Genomic DNA, 17,701 nt, shown 5'->3' on the forward strand with positions numbered 1-17,701 from the left:
ACTTTTTACTTAAGGATTAAAGGTATTTTTCATTATACCATAACTATTAGTATATTGCCATACTTTCCCTCCATATCGTAGCATCGGGTGGTGAAATATGTATTGCATCCTTATATATTGGAATTTATTAATTCATTACAATGCATACATCGAGGACAGGGCAGATCGCGATGTATCGATGCATCGATGAATCGTTACACCTCTAGTGACCTCAAAATCAATAGGGGCCATCTACTCGTCATGACTAACCTCCATGCCAAATATGAAGACTGTGGGTCAAAGGAATCTTTAGTTATTGGGCGGACAAGCTTTTTAAAGTCAAGGCCCCTGTGACCTTGACCTTTGACCTGGTGACCTCAAAATCAATAGGGATCATGTACTAATCATGAATAACCTCCATGCCAAATATGAAGACTGTGGGTCAAAGGAATCTTAAGTTATTGGTGGGACAAGCTTTTTGAAGTCAAGGCCCCTGTGACCTTGACCTTTGACCTGGTGACCTCAAAATGAATCTTAAGGAATCTTAAGTTATTGGGCGGACAAGAAAAAACCGACGGACGCCAGACGGCCGGACAGACAAGCTGATTCCAGTATACCCCCCTTAAAACTTTGTTGTGTGGGGGTATAATGAAAATTATCGCCACTAAAATGTGACTGGAATGCTGAAATTACACTGCCTTCCTCACCTGTTCCTATTGCCCTGTTATTAAGTCTGACATACAAGGTATTTGTAAGTTTGAATTTGGCAATCATTTCATAAAAGATTCCGAAAAGCAGAGGAAGGAGGCTACAGATATTTGGTTACAATTTTGCCAAAAAGTCCAAAACAATTTGAAAGCCAGGTTTGACCCTACAGGTAAGAGCGCTGTCCTTACAGCAGGAAGTAATGTTTTTGACCCCAGAGTCATTTGCCAGGCTGCAAACAGGAAATAGAAAGAGAACTGAAGATTATATCTGATTTCTTTAAGAAAGATGGACCTGAGGCTGCAAGCAGGAAATAGAAAAAGAAGAGAAGGTTATATATGATTTTTCTAAGAAAATAAAACCTCAAAACAACCTTTATACAGAAACTGGACAGGAGATTTACTGAGCAGGTTCAAACTACATCATTTGTTCAGCAGCAGCCTATAATGTTGGATCAACCGATGTTTCATGTGCCATTGCCACTGAACTAATATGAGTAATTATATAGAAAAATAACATTTTTAAGCCAGTGTAATGCAAAATACATGACTGTGTATTTCTAATCATTTTTGACCAATAGTAATTTACTAACACATATAAGATTTAATAATGCACACAATTGATATATACATACATGTATATCTTTTTATGAAGGTAACTAAATGAGACTAATTGTTATTGATTATTTGTCATTTTCTGTATTCCTTTTTATTATGAATTTATAGGAGACAGCTGATTTCCAGAATATCCCTGGGCTACAGGAAGTCAACAACTTGGCTGTTTACTTGGCAAGTCTAAGAAATAGCAGTGCCATTACAAATGATCAAGCTTCTCACATTGCAATGTTGTGGACTCAGCTTTCTGATTTTGACAAGAAACCCACTGTATTTTCTACAAGGTTTGCAAAGGTCAGGAAAGGTCGGTTCCGTGCAACAAAACGTATCCAGGGTACTTGAAGGAGTTTAAAGCACTAAAAGGTTAGCTTTTATAGTATAACTGAAAATTTTATAACACTTATAAGCCTTATGCATACTTTCATAAAAATGCTCAGCCAATTTTTCTTATATGAATGTATTTCATTAACTTAATAAAAGTTATGCTCTAATCATGAATATATATTTTTCATGTTTTTATGCTATATCTTTGTTGTTTGTGTTTCATATGTCATATTATTTGTGTATTTGCAGGACTGTTTACTTGAACCGAATCAAGGTCAAGCACAGTTGCCTGACTGCAACCGTTACACGGAATCGGTTATTCTCAAATTATTAAGGATATTCCCTCGAGATATCAGGAAATCCACACAAAAGATGACCAGGGTTGGTTTGGTACTGTCAGCATACAGTCAAATTCGTGAATGTGTTTTTGAAATAACCACATAGTGATGAGAGACACTGACATACAGCTACCAGACATAAACAAGGGAACACTTACTCAGTGGTATGCAATATCATAAAAGGCTTATATATAATTTTATTGTTCCGCATCTTTTCGAATGATATTGTCATAAATATCAAATTTATGCAGTTTTAAAATCAGACAGCAAGATTGAACTACTCCTGTCCCGTACTTTAAGGGCTGCATATAATTATGAATTAAATTGTTTCTTATGCTATGTTCAAATTAGTCTATTGTGTTTATTATTAAACAGTGGCTGTGGGGGTGTAAATAAAATTTCAATCTCTTATTTGGCTACAATGTACAATTCATAAGTTCTACTAACTTGCTGGAGGATGTATGCAATCAACATCAGACAGTATTGGGTGGTTACCAGAATATGACCACCTAACTGATTACTCTTCTGACACTAGTCAGTTAAATTTCTCTGACAGTAGTGACACTGAAAACTTTTCTGATGAAGACAAGTCAGTCAACTTTTAGTAATATAAATAGGAATGCTGATGAAGACAAACATTTAAGTATTTTGTCATACTTATTGAAATACAATCTGAATGGACAGGCATCAAAATTTGATTATGTGGACACAAATATTGAAAGTCCCTGTCAGTCTAAATGACTTTAGACCAAATCATTTTATACCTTCATACAATTTAGATCTTGAGTCAGAAACAAAACTTTGATACTAACTGAAGAATTTAATTATTCATTACAAAGTTGTTTTAAGTTTAACTTTACTGTAAGCTACATTTGCGTGAAGTTTGTGAGGAGGGATGTGAAGGAAACGAACGTATGGGAGGTTTGGAGAATTTACTTACTTGTAAGGCTCCTTTACAAAAACTCCCTGGTGGTAAAAAAGACAACATGTTTATGATAATACGACAATACTAAAAACCAAGCAAAGAACAACAATTACTAAAGACAATAACTAAAAACCAAGCAAAGAAAGACAATAACTAAAAACCAAGCAAAGAAAACATTCTAGAAACCAAGCAAACAAAGATAAACAGGAATATAGGCATTTTCCCAATGACTGTGATGTTTAGGATTCAGGATCTGGATCTTCTCCTACTACATGGTATATGAGAAACGACAATGGAGATTTGAGTTTAATTTTTCTAAAAGGTGGCAAATACTGTACATATCGCATAGTAAACAAGAGGGCCATGATGGCCCTGAGGTCGCTCACCTGTATATAGGCCTCCACAACCTGACAAAGACAAAATTGTTGCAATTCAAAGATATCACACTTACTAACTCTAAAATAAGATCCCCTTTGTCATCATTTAAAGCGTGTCACATGGTGTTACTGACAAAGGGCTCTCTTTCAACTGTGAACTTGACTATGTTACTTGGAGATTTAGGTGAAATGGTTAAAAGTGACAAACCTAGTCTATGAAAAAATGAAAAACAAGTCTTGACGATGTGACTAGACCATGGAGCTTGAAACAAACAACAAAAAACATACTATGCTTATAAAAGAAAGACCAAAGACAGCTTCAACTAACAAGAGCCACCGCGGGGCGGGTGCAAAGCTCGACTTTATACTTTTTCTAAAAGCAAACAAAGAAAATAAAAAAGAAGAGAGTTCATCTGCCTTTAGAACAAATAAAACACAACATAAATTTGTTTAATGGACAATCATATCTTTGCAAATATTCACCAAGAATTGTTTTTAAATTTTCAGCAAAAAAATGAGCTTGTCTTCAAGTCTGATATAGTTGATAAATTGTGGTGGTATCCATCCCCTCCATCAACATCACCTAGTGCTATACCAAAGGTGGACAGATATTTTTCTCACCCACTTTTATTTTGGATGCCAAAGGTGAAGCTATTGTGCCCCAGCCCAGAGTGCTCAAACAAGGAGCTGACATCTTCGGGCATTCATCGGAAAGTGCGGCCAGTGGTAGATATAGATCGCTCTTATAATATAACATCAGAGTACTTGGTTTGCAATAATTGCAAACATAAATACATTGCTTGGAGCCATGCTGTGTTATCACAACTGGACTTAGGACATCGTTCCCACTTTCCGTGCATGCTTACATCTAAATTGGCTTGTGATATTAAAGTAATTCGTTTACTTCGATCCAGGGGCCTTGGAAATTCAAGTAGTCAGATTCAAAAGAAGCTAGAAGAACAACACTCTGAGGCTTGGATGGAGAAGCACAGACTGCCAGGGATTAAGGTGTGCTGCTGCAAGTGGAATAATACAGCATATTGGTTTTGAAGATCCTCCACCTCTTCAACCAGTACCGAAACATAGATGGCATATGATGGTCTACTGCCAAGATGTTCTTCATCGTCTGGAAGAGATTAAGGCCAGCATCACTTCTGTGTTTGGGAACATCCTCAAGATTGATTCCACCAAAAAAATAGTGAGGAAACTGTCTGGAAAAGCACAAGGTACTGCAGTTTGGTGTTCAAGCATTGGTAATGAATATGGCCAAGTTTTAACATCAGTGCTAACAGCAGCAGAAGGTTCAGGCCTAGCACCCCTCATTGATGGTATAATACAACGTTACAAAATGGCGCATGTTCAACCTCCAGCCTTTGTGTATACTGTCAGAGATTGCTGTGGAGGTTCACAATTATCCAGAATGTTATCTGCATGGGATACTACTGTCTTGTGGCTTGACATTTGGCATTTCATGCGTAGAATATCAACTGGATTGACAACAGACTCCCAGCTCTATGGGTCAATCATGGACAGTCTGAGTAATTGTATTTTTGAATGGGATAAAACTGACTTGAATTGCCTGATTGAAGTTAATACCAAATTGCTCGAGTCCCAAACTGCTCAGGCCATGACAGAGGCAGATGTGAAGAGACGAATCAGTAGAAAGGAGTTGTCGCGTCACTGTCAGAGGCGAACAAGGGGAGAAGAGGTTACAAAAGCCTTGATTGACCAACCGATCTCATCATACAGTGGTCCAGGTGGATCTGACTCTCTCGGGGTGCCACTGATTGACAAGGAGCGGATGGGGTATATTTGGATGCACCAAAAAAAACATGTTTCTTGCATTCAAGACCCTCAAGGAATTCCTCTGTATGTACAAACAGGTACCATTAAACAAGGAGGTCATGAGCTCCCAGTCTACAGGTGTTCTAAAGGATCAACATCCTTGGAATCATTCCAATAACACTGTACAAAACACATTCATGTATTGTTCTTAAAAAGGAGTGTATTTAGGTTTAATTAAGTTTTCCAACAAAATGATTTTTTATTTAGTTACTGTGAAATGCATACTTGCATCTTATAAACAGTTTTGTAATCAAATTAAATTAATACAATTTATTCACAATGTATTGTTGATATATCAAATTTTATGTTATATACATACATTTATATATAGAATATACATACATTTATATATAGATAACAGAATAGAAATTTATTTGAAAGAATTTCATGTTTTTCTTGTCCCCTTTATCAAAATATGCATGCTATTTTTATATTCTAACTCAGTCAAAGCAGATGAATTTACTGCAAGAAACACCAAAAATGTGACCATTGCCAATACAACTCGATCCACAGTTTGTTCCTTCAAACAACATCTGATGTTCAGCCTATGTCGGATCAACTAATGTTTCCTGTGCCATTGCCAGCAACTGATACAACTAAGGTAATATGAGTAATAATATAGAAAAATAATATTTTTTAAGCCAGTGTAATGCCAAATGCATGACGGTGTATTTCTAACCATTTTTCACCAATAGTAATTCACAAGCACATATTAAATTTGATAATACATACATATGTCTTTTATGAATGTAACTAAATGAGACTATTTGTTTTTGATTACTTGTCATTTTTCTGTATTTCTTTTCATTATGAATTTATAGGAGAAAGTTGATTTCCAGAATATCCCTGGGCTACTGCAGGAAGTCAAAGACTTGGCTGTATACTTGGCAAGTCTAAGAAATTGCAGTGCCATTACAAATGATCAAACTTCTCACATTGTAATGTTGTGGACTAAGCTTTCTGATTATGACAAGAAGCCCACTGTATTTTCTTCAAGGTTTGCCAAGGTCAGGAAAGGTTGGTTCCGTGCACAAAAAACAAACCAGGGTGTACTTGAAGGTGTTGAAAGCACTAAATGGTTAGCTTTTATAGCATAAATGAAAATTCTATAACATTTATAAGCCTTATGCATACTTTATAAACAAGAGGGCCATGATGGCCCTGAAATCGCTCACCTGTATATAGGCCCCTGAGCCAATGCCAATTTTAAACCAGGGACTTTTATTTGAACAAACTTGGTAGACAGCCATTTTTTTAAAGTTTTTACTACACACATGTTAAGTATCTAAACTCTAGCTCTTTTGGTTTTATAAAAGAAGATTTTTGAAATTTTTACTCTACAAAATAATGAAAATCAATGACCCCCTGAAGGGAGGCCAATTTTGACCCCAGGGCTTTTATTTGAACAAACTTCGTAGACATTCACTAGAAGATGTTTCATGCTTAATATCTAAGCTCTAGCTATTTGAGGTTTTTAAAAGAAGATTTTTTAAGTTTTTACCATATACAAATAAGGAAAATGAATGACGCCTCAGGTCGGGGTCAATTTTTACCCCAGGGCATTTATTTGAACAAACTTGGTAGACATTGCCTAGGTGATCTTTCATGCCAAATATTTAAGCTCTAGCCTTTGCGGTTTTCTAAAAGAAAATATTTTTAAGTTTTTACTATATACAAATAAGGAAAATCAATGACCCCCCAGGGTCGGGCCAATTTTAACCCCTGGGCATTTATTTGAACAAAATAAGTAGACACCAACTGAAAGATGTTTCATGCTTTATATTTAAGCTCTAGCTTTTTGGGGTTTTTAAAAGAAGATTGATTTTTTAAGTTTTTACTATATACAAATAAGGAAAATCAATGACCCCCAGGGGCGGGGCCAATTTTGACCCCAGGGCATTTATTTGAACAAACTTGGTAGACAATGACTAGTTGATGTTTCCTGCTAAATATTTAACCTCAACCTCTTGCGGTTTTCTAAAAGAAAATATTTTAAGTTTTTACTATAATTATGCAAATAAAAAAAATCAATGACCCCCGGGGCAGGGCCAATTTTGATCCCAGGGCTTTTATTTGAACAAACTTGGTAGACACCTACTAGAAGATGTTTAATACTTAATATTTAAGCTCTAGCTATTTGGGGTTTTTAAAAGATGATTTTTAAGTTTTTACTATATACAAATAAGGAAAATCAATGCCCCCCCCCCCCCGGGACGGGGCCAATTTTGACCCCAGGGCATTTATTTGAACAAACTTGGTAGACACTGACTAGTTGATGTTTCATGCTAAATATTTAACCTCTAGCTCTTGCGGTTTTGGAGAGCATCACAATTTTAATCTTCCAGTTGACACTGCTGGAAGTGCAAAATTAAAGAGACGTCACACATACCCGAGGCATCACATAGTCAAAGTCATTCGTATGTTGTTTTTGAAGGGAAAGCATTTCCAATTGTCTTTAACCCTGACGTACTATTTAGTTAAAGAAAAAAGACCGGTATTAAGAAAGAAATCACGAGGGTTTGATGACAGTAAGACGAGAGATTTCACTGTATTAGAGCAACAGGCAAAGAATTTGGAAGTCATGACCAGGGGACAGCATGAAAGCCCAGTTTAGCACCGACAAAGGCAAGGCAGGATCACAGCCTCATTTTGCGCATAATGTGATAACATTGAAAACTGTCACACTTCTAGAAAATCAATTGTAAACAAAATACTTAAAATAGACCAAAAAATTTGAACAACATTGAGGCAGTGAAGTTTGGACTTAAAAACCAGAAAGTAGCTAATGAACAATATAAAACTAAAATGATAAATGTGCATGACAATTTTACAATACGTGAATCTGTTTAATGTGGCACAACATGCCTTTTTGTGGCAAGACCGGAGATTCAGAATATATCATTTCAATGAGGCGGCTAGTAAATCAAATGTAGCTATAAGCTCAAGAACAAAGAATAACTAACATTTCTATTAATATTGTATCATTTATACATTTATGGAAAAGAAATGCTAGATTACAACAATTAATTTTGTCAATTATCATCATTACAACAATTTGCGTCGCAAAAATCATGATCTTAATCTTATATATTAATTTCCATCGGGAAGTACTATATAAATTAATTTTCTATGACACAACGCTTTCATATTTAATTGTAAGATCATAATAACTCATGGGCTAACGAAATGTAATAACAATTCCCCAGAAAAACTATCAGTGGAAGAGTGTCAAAATAGGATACAGAGTCATCAACTACGTGAATTCAATGATGGCCCCATGCATTCCGGATTCTCAGCTCCTTGCCCTAAGGCTGCCACTTTACTTTCCAGACATACGTCTTTATTCCGATTGAGAAGGCAGATAATTAAACAAAGATCAGTGCAGGGTCAGACTGTTGAATCGAGTCTCACCACAAAAGAAGAGACACAGTGTTCGATACAGTTGGTGGAACGCATTGTGATATGTTTGTAGTAGTCTAAATTCTCAGTCTGTTCTTCATGGTAACTGAAAAACTTAGATGCATACCACAATGTAATGCATGAAATAATGAACTTGGCAGAAAAATCAACAATCATGCAGAAAAATATGACTGCAAAAGCTATGGATACAGTTGCAATGTGATAAAAGTTTCAGCATCAATAATACTGTTAGTTATACATATTAAACTGGGTCTAAAGTCTAGATTTCATTTACATGACAATTTCTAAATCTTCATAGTTGAGTCTTTTAAAAAATATAAATTGTTATTCTGTGCCAATTTCCTGGTTAATTATATATTGCTTATAGAAAACTTGGTTCCTGAAGATTGCCCTTCAGACACATGTTAACTCGCTTTCTTCTCTTGTGACTACTTATATATTTATCATTCTTAACATTGGTATACTACCTGTCAGTGACTCATGTTTTTTTTTTTTTCAATTTACAATTCTGAGGTTATAAAGAGAAGAAGTGTTTCCCAAAAGAGAAACACTATCCAGTGGGGAAGAGGTCAAAATAGATTGTAACAGGACATATGTCATCATAGCTGACTTTAGTGATCAATGATGGCTTAGTCGCTATCGGCGATTACTCTTCAGGGCTTGCTTGTTCCCTGAAAGTATATATATTATTATTTGTAACTGAAATTAAAAGGTTAGGCCGGAAAGGCACATGGTAAGACAAAAAGTATCACATGCGCGTCTTTGATTGAGCAATCAACCCGTTCGTCCAAGGGTACATGAACGCCCTTCTATTCCAGAGTTGAGAATGCTCGTTCCCACCTAGCAGGAGCTATCCCCGCTGAAGCCTCCCTTTGTCTGCAGGAAACTAGAAGTTAGAACCGCAGGATGGTGACACGATACCCATCTCGTTCCTGATAACCATAAGAAGTCCAAGAGGACCGGACTATACCCTGTCAAAGTGACTTAGTTAATGGAAAGAGCGACAACATAGTTCATAGTGAGTGGCATAGCACATTGTGCTATGTGCAAATGTAGCTATTTCTCCATCTGTTCTCTCATCGGATAACTCGACAACAGCTTAATTATGTACACATAATTGGATAATAAAAGACTTGACAGAAAAAATGAACCAAATTCATCGCAGCGAAATGACTGCAAAAGCTCTAGATTTAAGTTAAAAAAGATAGAATTAAGTGAATGGCCAATTGCCCTTCAAATGTTGCTTGGGCTCTTACTGTAGGAACTTAGGCTTGCTTGCAATTACTCATGATAATTGCTTGTATTTAAAAAGTTTACTTCAGAAAATGTTTTAAATAGATAAGATATGTTGCCAGTTTTGTTTTTACACTCTATGTTTTATTGCATTTATATCATGTTTGATGTATATGTTTATTTATTTCTCTTCAGCAAGGAAATGGAAATGTTGCAAATGTCCCAAAAACATATATATATAGGGGATGGTGGAGGAGACACATGCGCTGAAACATGATATGGTAATCAAAATAGTATTCGGATATAAACCATATATATATAGCATTTCTTTAACATTTGATACCCAGTTTTTTTTTACCTAATTATAACAATCAGATAAACTTAATTCATATGTTTACCGTAAAATTATATTGTCAGTATTTATCAATTTCACCAAAACTTAATTATTCTTACGTATCGATTGATATACAATGCGGTGACGGCCCGAGTTTGCCGTATATAACGAAATCATTGCTTTGTATTGGCTCTAACATTTAAAATTCTTTTACAATATTTCAAGTGAATATGCTCAATTATCTTTTTGATTTGCACTTACTAACACCATACTCTCAGATGCATATAATATGATTGAGCCTACAACAGAATCAATAATTGCATATAATTTGGGTTTAAATCCATGTCTTCTGTTTAGAAGTAAAAGCAATGTTATAGTTTCCAGTAACAACTTCCTCATTAATAGGTAATAGTTTTTAGCCTTGATTACACCCTATTGGATACGCTGTCTATATTTTCATATAACATGCTGGAATATTAAAATTTTGCTTAAGATCATACATTATGTATTTACAAAAATACGTTTGTTTACATCAAGTTAACATATTATTTGAATTTAATTATGATTTCCACAATTCATAAAACATGCCAACTCTTTGAAATAAGTCAAATCTAACATTTTAAAAATATCCTAGATTTTCGTGATTTTGGTCACAACACGCTTCCCTAGCAAAGAAAAATTTACATAACTTGTGCATATACATTTTTTTAAAATACCCAGTAAGATGTGTGGTTAATTCAGTGTCATTTTAGATAATTGTACAAAAGAAAACAATGTAGAACAGTGAGTAAAAGATAAACTCTCTTTTAATGATTACTTTATGCAAAATTGTGTTTAAAATCGCGAAATCTATTATGACACATTTTGTCATCTGCATAATCGATGATTGGTGGTCAATTATATCTATCTACTGACTTATTTTTCCCTAAAATTTATACAGAAGAATACAAAAATGACTAAAATTCTCACCTTTGCACTAGAATGCTGATATTGAAGTAACTTAAGATCTTTCAACGAAAATATAATAAGCATGACGTCACCGAACGTGCAAAACATTAAAGTATGGTGTAATTTAAGAGACACATTTAAATATCGATTTTTACTAAATCTTTATGATCGATTTTTTCAGGATTCTGCAAGGAGATTTTTTAAGGACTTTTTTCTTAAAATGTAGATAATGTTTATCTTTATTTAATCGTGAAAACATTTGTGAAGGAATTAGTTTTACCATAATTTCTATTATGACTGGCCTTCTATGAAATTGTAACATTGCAGATTTTATTGAACAGAAATATCTTGTGGTAGTACTTCATGCCAAGCACCAGTATATTGTAAACCAAGCTTCCTTTTCTCTAAGAGTAACAGGGACTTAACTAGCAATCCTAAAACATCATTGTATAGATCATCTTTTGCAATGTGTACAAACTGGCAGAGCATTATCTTAGTTATTATGCTTTCTAACATTTAAAGGCTTAAATGTGATAAAAAGTTCAGATCACTGAAGTACTGGTATGTATAATAATTTTAAATGGGTCTAAATTGTCTAGTTTCTTATTGACATGACAAGTTCTAATTTCATAGGTTGAGTCTTTTATTTAATATATAATATTGTGTATATTGCAACAATGTGCCCATGGTATAAATTATAATATTCTATAGAAATTGGTTGTTGAAAGTCAGGTTGCCCCCTTACAGACAACAGGTTAACTCCGCTTTCTGTGCTCTTGTTATATATAATATTCATACTTAATACATTGTTATACATACAGGCTGGTCAGTAACTCATGTTTTTTGTTTTTTCAATTTACAGATTCTGAGGTTATAAAAGAGAAAGAAGTGTTTCCCAAAAGAGAACCACTATCAGTGGGGAAACAGTCAAATAGATCTGTAAACAGGACTGCTCATCATAGCTGAGCCTGTGATTGAATGATGGCTTAGTCACTATTGCGACTTACTACGAGGGCTTGCTTGTTCCTGAAAGTATATATATTATTTGTTACTGAAATTAAAAGGTTAGGCGAAAGCACATAGGTAAGACAAAAAGTACTCAATGGCAGCGTCTTGATTGAGCAATCCGTTCGTCCAAGGGTACATGAACGCCCTTTAGTTCCAGATGTTGAGGAAGTGCTTCGTTCCCAACCTAGCAGGGGAGGTAATCCCTGCTGTAGCCTCCCTGTGTCTGCAGGAAACTAGAAGTTAGAACCCGCAGGAATGGTAAGACACGTAGGCCAACATCTCTTTCCTGCAGAACCATCAAGAAAGTCCAAGAGAGGCCATATACCCTGTCAAGTGACTTCAGGTTAATGAGAGAAGAGGACCAACATAGTGTCACAGTGGTGAGCATAGCAATTGTGCTATTCGTTGAATATGTAGTTAATTTCTCAGTCTGTAACTCTCATGGTAACTGAACAAACAGTAAAGATGAAAATACTTGAATAAAAGACAAAATTAAAGACTTGACAGGAAAATTGAAACCTCACAACATCCTAGACAAATTGACAGAGAAATATGACATACTGAATGAACCAACAGAATTAAGACAAATATATGACAAGTATTATAAGGAACAACAGAAAGAAAAGACAAGAGAGTGATCGCTATAAAGACAACTTTGCAGACCAAATACAGACTTTAGAAAAACAGAGTGATGGAGTAAGACCCAGTGTTAGATTATTAGGACTAGTGGAATAAGTGGACAAAGAACAACTATCATACTGTTTACTGAGGACTTTAAGAATATGAATTACTCTGGAAAAACAGTCTTACGTGTAGATAAAACTTTTATGTAACAATAGACAGATTAAAGGATTTTAGAAAAGGGTTGCTTAACTCTTAGTAATAATGTAGATAAACTGTCGAGTGAAGTCAAGTGTCATGGGAACCTATTCCAGGAAATATCTCGGAAAGCAAGGGTCTTAACTCCAAAGAAGGTTTGTACCTCCTTATTATTCAAAGGGTTACAGTTTCTGCTTAAATAGACATTTATCCTGGAAATATTGTCTTACATGATATGTGGAATATTCAATGTCTACGATAGTTTTTTTCAGCTGTAAATTGGAGACATAAAGAGGTAATGCTATTGATATCATTTTATGCTGATCACCAGGAAGTGTTCAGCAGCTCTTCTTACAAATCGTTCAAGTATGGAGGAAAATCGCAGAAGAAATGACTGCAAAGACTATGGATTAACAGGGTTGCAATGTGATAAAAAGTTCAGATCACTGAAGTACTGGTATGTATAATAATTTTAAATGGGTCTAAATTGTCTAGTTTTCTGATTTACATGACAAGTTCTAATTTCATAGGTTGAGTCTTTATTTAATATATAATATTGTGTATATTGTGACAATGTTGCCCTGGTTAAATTATAATATTCTATAGAAATTTGGTTGTTGAAAGTCAGGTTGCCCTTTACAGACACAGTTTACTCGCTTCTGTGCTTCTTGTATATTTAGTATATATTTCATACTACAAATACATTGTCATTTATACTAACAAGCGTCAGGACCATGTTTTTTTGATTTTTCAATTTCAGTTCTGAGGTTATAAAAGAAAGAATTTTCCCCAAAAGAGACCACTTATCCCAGTGGGGGAAGAGTCAATCAATAATTGACGGATGTCATCATAGCGGTGCTGTGAATCAATATGGCCCGTGCTATCCGCGATTTACTCGAGGCTTCTCTTATTCCCTAGCGCCACTCCCAGTTCCATCCCTAACGTACCATGAACATTCTAGTTCAGAGGTCGAGAAATGCACTAGTACAAGACAAAAGCATTCAAAGCCATCAGGACTGTAGAGTCGACTCTACCCACAAAGAAGAGGACCCAACACTATTCATAGTGGTGAAAAGCATTTGTGTACTGTTAATATGTAGTTAACTTTCTCAGTCTGTTCTCTCCATGGTAACTCGACAAACAGTTAAGATGAATACCACAAGTAATGGATGAAATAAAGAGTTGACAAGAAAAATGAAACCAAATCATCGCAGAAGAAATGACTGCAAAAGGCTATGGATTTACAGGGTTGCAATGTGATAAAAAGTTCAGATCACTGAAGTACTGGTATGTATAATAATTTTAAATGGGTCTAAATTGTCTAGTTTTCTTATTGACATGACAAGTTCTAATTTCATAGGTTGAGTGTTTATTATATAATATTGTGTATATTGTGACAATGTTGCCCTGGTTAAATTATAATATTCTATAGAAATTGGTTGTTGAAAGTCAGGTTGCCCTTTACAGACACAGGTTAACTAAGCTTGCTGTGCTCTTGTTACAAATGTATATATATATTCATACTAAAAACATTGTTATACATACAGCTGTCAGTGACTCATGTTTTTTGTTTTTTCAATTTACAGATTCTGAGGTTATAAAAGAGAAAGAAGTGTTCCCCAAAAGAGAACCACTATCCAGTGGGGAAGAGGTTAAAATAGATTGTAACAGGGATGTCATCATAGCTGAGCCTGTGATCAATGATGGCCCAGTGGCTATCGCGATTACTCCGAGGGCTCGCTTGTTCCCTAAGGCTGCCACTCCCGTTCATCCCAAGGTACATGAACATTCTTTAGTTCCAGAAGTTGAGAAAAGCACATGGTAAAGACAAAAGCATCAGTGCAGGGTCAGACTGTAGAGTCAGACTCTACACCCACAAAAGAAGAGGACAACAGAGTGTCATAGTGGTGAAAAAGCAATTGTGATACTGTTGAATATGTAGGTAATTTCTCAGTCTGTTCTCTCATGGTAACTCGACAAACAGTTAAGATGAATACCACAAGTAATGGATGAAATAAAAGACTTGACAGGAAAAATGAAACCAAATCATCGCAGAAGAAATGACTGCAAACTTATGGATTTACAGGGTTGCAATGTGATAAAAAGTTCAGATCACTGAAGTACTGGTATGTATAATAATTGTAAATGGGTCTAAATTGTCTAGTTTTCTTATTTACATGACAAGTTCTAATTTCATAGGTTGAGTCTTTATTTAATATATAATATTGTGTATATTGCGACAATGTTGCCCTGGTTAAATTATAATATTCTATAGAAATTGGTTGTTGAAAAAGTCAGGTACCCTTTACAGACACAGGTTAACTAAGCTTGCTGTGCTCTTGTTACAAATGTATATATATATTCATACTAAAAACATTGTTATACATACAGCTGTCAGTGACTCATGTTTTTTGTTTTTTTTCAATTTACAGATTCTGAGGTTATAAAAGAGAAAGAAGTGTTCCCCAAAAGAGAACCACTATCCAGTGGGGAAGAGGTTAAAATAGATTGTAACAGGGATGTCATCATAGCTGAGCCTGTGATCAATGATGGCTTAGTCGCTATCGCGATTACTCCGAGGGCTCGCTTGTTCCCTAAGGCTGCCACTCCCATTCATCCCAAGGTACATGAACATTCTTTAGTTCCAGAGGTTGAGAAAGGCACATATTAAAGACTAAAGCATCAGTGCAGGGTCAGACTGTAGAGTCAGACTCTACATCCACAAAAGAAGAAGACAACATAGCGTCATAGTGGTGAAAAAGCAATTGTGCTATTGTTGAATATGTAGGTAATTTCTCAGTCTGTTCTCTCATGGTAACTCGACAAACAGTTAAGATGAATACCACAAGTAATGGATGAAATAAAAGACTTGACAGGAAAAATGAAACCAAATCATCGCAGAAGAAATGACTGCAAAAGGCTATGGATTTACAGGGTAAAAAAGATAGGAACATAAGTGAATGGCCAATGGCCCTTCAGAATGTTGCTTGGGCTCTTACTGGTAGGGAACTTATGGATTGCTTGCAATACTATGATAATTGCTTGTATTTAAAAGTTTACTTCAGGAAAATGTTTTAAAATAGATAAGATATGTTGCCAGTTTTGTTTTTACACTCTATGTTTTATTGCATTTATATCATGTTTGATGTATATGTTGATTTATTTCTCTTCAGCAAAACCATGGAAATGTCCAATGGACAATTGTAACAAAGAATACGTTCATAGGGGATGGCTCAAGAGACATCTAAGGATCAAACATGATATGGTAATCAAAATAGTATTCGGATAAACCATATATATATAGCATTTCTTTAACATTTGATACCCAGTTTTTTTTTACCTAATTATAACAATCAGATAAACTTAATTCATATGTTTTCCGTAAAATTATATTGTCAGTATTTATCAATTTGCACCAAAACTTAATTATTCTTACGTATCGATTGATATACAATGGGTGACGGCCGAGTTTGCCGAATATACGAACATTGCTTGTATTGGCTCTAACATTTAAAATTCTTTTACAATATTTCAAGTGAATATGCTCAATTATCTTTTGATTTGCTATAACACCATACTCTCAGATGCATATAATATGATTGAGCCTACAACAGAATCAATAATTGGCATAATAATTTGGGTTTTAAATCCATGTCTTCTGTTTAGAAGTAAAAGCAATGTATATAGTTCCAGTAACAACTTCCTCATTAATAGGTAATAGTTTTAGCTTGATTACACCCTATTGGATACGCTGTCTATTTTTCATATAACATCCTCATTAATAGGTAATAGTTTTAGCTTGATTACACCCTATTGGATACGCTGTCTATTTTTCATATAACATGCTGGAATATTAAAATTTTGCTTAGAAATACATTATGTATTACAAAATACGTTTGTTTACATCAAGTTAACATATTATTTGATTTAATTATGATTTCCACAATTCATAAAACATGCCAACTCTTTGAAATAAGTCAAATCTAACATTTTAAAAATATCCCTAGATTTTCGTGATTTTGGTCACAACACGCTTCCGTAGCAAAGAAAAATTTACATAACTTGTGCATATACATTTTTTTAAATACCCAGTAAGATGTGTGGTTAATTCAGTGTCATTTTAGATAATTGTACAAAAGAAAACAATGTAGAACAGTGAGTAAAAGATAAACTCTCTTTTAATGATTACTTTATGCAAAATTGTGTTTAAAATCGCGAAATTATATGACACATTTTGTCATCTGCATAATCGATTGATTGGTGGTCAATTATATCTATCTACTGACTTATTTTTCCCTAAAATTTATACAGAAGAATATAAAAATGACTAAAATTACTCACCTTTGCACTAGGAATGCTGATATTGAAGTAACTTAAGATCTTTCAACGAAAATATAATAAGCATGACGTCACCGAACGTGCAAAACATTAAAGTATGGTGTAATTTAAGAGACACATTTAAATATCGATTTTTACTAAATCTTTATGATCGATTTTTCAGGATTCTGCAAGGAGATTTTTTTAAGGACTTTTTTCTTAAAATGTAGATAATGTTTATCTTTATTTAATCGTGAAAACATTTGTGAAGGAATTAGTTTTTACCATAATTTCTATTATGACTGGCCTTCTATGAAATTGTAACATTGCAGATTTTATTGAACAGAAATATCTTGTGGTAGTACTTCATGCCAAGCACCAGTATATTGTAAACCAAGCTTCCTTTTCCTCTAAGAGTAACAGGGACTTAACTAGCAATCCTAAAACATCATTGTATAGATCATCTTTTTGCAATGTGTACAAACTGGCAGAGCATTATCTTAGTTATTATGCTT

At 34.6% G+C, this 17,701-nt stretch overlaps 1 long non-coding RNA gene across 1 annotated transcript; it reads left to right on the top strand.

Moving 5' to 3' along the window:
- The first annotated feature begins 14,148 nt into the window (after positions 1-14,148).
- Positions 14,149-17,132, top strand: LOC132720522 (uncharacterized). The gene is made up of 4 exons (XR_009624358.1): positions 14,149-14,995; positions 15,302-15,492; positions 16,043-16,583; positions 16,655-17,132. It is a non-coding gene; the product is annotated as an uncharacterized LOC132720522 (long non-coding RNA).
- Positions 17,133-17,701: the final 569 nt, after the last annotated feature.

This window comes from Ruditapes philippinarum, unplaced genomic scaffold (genome assembly GCF_026571515.1).
Source record: "Ruditapes philippinarum isolate M1 unplaced genomic scaffold, ASM2657151v2 ctg1183_1_1_1_1, whole genome shotgun sequence".
Classification (NCBI taxonomy): Eukaryota; Metazoa; Mollusca; class Bivalvia; order Venerida; family Veneridae; genus Ruditapes; species Ruditapes philippinarum.